General features: G+C 66.9%; 2 protein-coding genes across 2 annotated transcripts in view; both read left to right on the plus strand.

Moving 5' to 3' along the window:
* Nucleotides 1–1674, plus strand: part of LOC113211469 (odorant receptor coreceptor) — a 15581-nt gene that overhangs the window by 9921 nt on the left and 3986 nt on the right. The gene's annotated exons all lie outside the window — the stretch shown is intronic.
* LOC113211470 (ras-like protein family member 10B) overlaps nt 73–1674 on the plus strand; it is a 52161-nt gene continuing 50559 nt past the window's right edge. Inside the window, exon 1 of the mRNA XM_052268059.1 lies at nt 73–404. The gene's annotated coding sequence lies outside the window, so the exon portion shown is untranslated. The remainder of the gene's footprint in view (nt 405–1674) is intronic.

The raw sequence follows: 1674 nt of genomic DNA on the forward strand, positions 1-1674 counted from the left end.
GGGGTGGGGAGCTGCCTCGCCTCTCCCGCGGCCCCGCTGGCTCCGCTCCTCGCCAGTGCTCGGTGGCGAGGCTCGAGGCTCGGCCGACGGGACGGCACGGCGGCGCGTGGCGAGGCGGCGAGGGACGGGACGGGCCGGACGGGAGGCACGGGACGGCCTACAGGAGGGAGGCGGGAGGGGCGGGGCGGGCCCGGCGGCGTGCGGGCAGCGTGCGGACAGCGTGCGCAGCGTGCGGGGGCCCCACCCCGGATGTGGCCGAGCCGGAGGCGGCCCCGGAGCCACAGCCGGAGCCGTGGCCGGAGGAGGCCGGCGGGGAGGCTGACGAGGACCACGACGTCGAGCAGGGCCCGCCCAGGGCCGGGGGGCCCCATGAGGGCGCCTAGCAGCGGTCCACAACAGTAAGGGTAAGTGTGAGTAGTGCACGGCTGCAACCGCACCCCCCACGCGCGCCACGCCCGCGAGCAGCAGTCTCCGCCCAGGAGAGGAAGGCCAAGTGCAGCTGCACCCGGGCCACGCCCGCGAGCGGCAGGTCGACTGGAGCTGGAGGGCACGCGCGAGGGCCCGACACATAAGGGTAGCTAAGTTCGAAGATTGAAGCTCCACCCGTCTCTCCCCTACCACCACCACCCCACACAAACACACACGCCTCACGCCCCCCGTCCACCCGTTTTTCCTGATTTGTGGACGACGCCGGGTGCAGACGGCGGCAGCGTGGCGTGCAGGTCGACCTGCACAGCCCCCACCTCCACCGACGGGGCGGCTCCAGACGTGATTCAGCTCCCCGGCTGGAGTCCGCGCGGGGAGAACTCTTTATTTGCTCTGCGAGTTAAATCATCAGGAGCATAGGCAGAGTGCTATAACGTTGGGGGGGTCGCGGGCCTGTTCCTCTCGCTGAACTACGACATTCATCTAAAATGCTTGACAAAGTACGAAACAAACTTAATTAGCGGAGTTGCCAATCTAGTTGTGCGCGCGCGCCTGGGCCCGGCTGGCCCGGGGGGCCTCCAGCCCCGCTCCGACCCCCTCCCCCTCGCGTGCACGTGGGCGCGCGCGCGGCGCCCCTGTGCGATTGTCAGCAGGACAAGCGGCGCCACCCGAACTTGTCGCAAATTTGCCCGCAAAACTGTGCGGGTCGGACACAAAGCAGCGCGACAGGCCCTCGGCGCGCGCGCAGGGGGAGCCGCCGCGGCCTCGGCGGCCCCTCAAAGGATTGTCGTCGCCCTGCCCGCGGGGCGTGCCTCGGCCAGCAGGAGGCAGGGGACGGGGTGGGGGAGGGGGAGGAAGTTTGGCACCCCACCCTACCCACCGCGCCCCGCACCTCCTGACCAACCGATTGTGATGCAAAACAGCGGCGCGAAACGCCCCGACCTTAACTTGAAGCAACAAAGTCCGGACAAGCGCCGCCGCCGCCGCTACGAGAGTCAGATTTCATTCAATTATTATTTTTGCGACCCTTTGCCTTTCCTCACTCCCTCTCGACCTTCGCATCAGCTCATTTGCGTGCCGCGCGGCTGACTCACACCGTCAACATTTGCGCGGTTAGACTTTTTTGCACGGCAGCACCGCGACGGTACCCCTCTGCGTGGGCGGATGCGGCTGACGGGCAAAGCCAGTAGGCAACATTACTTATGATATAAAAGAAAAGGAGGAGTGGATCGCAAAAAAAAAATATTT

The sequence above is a fragment of the Frankliniella occidentalis genome, unplaced genomic scaffold, assembly GCF_000697945.3.
Source record: "Frankliniella occidentalis isolate FOCC.00 unplaced genomic scaffold, Focc_3.1 Scaffold63, whole genome shotgun sequence".
NCBI lineage: Eukaryota > Metazoa > Arthropoda > Insecta > Thysanoptera > Thripidae > Frankliniella > Frankliniella occidentalis.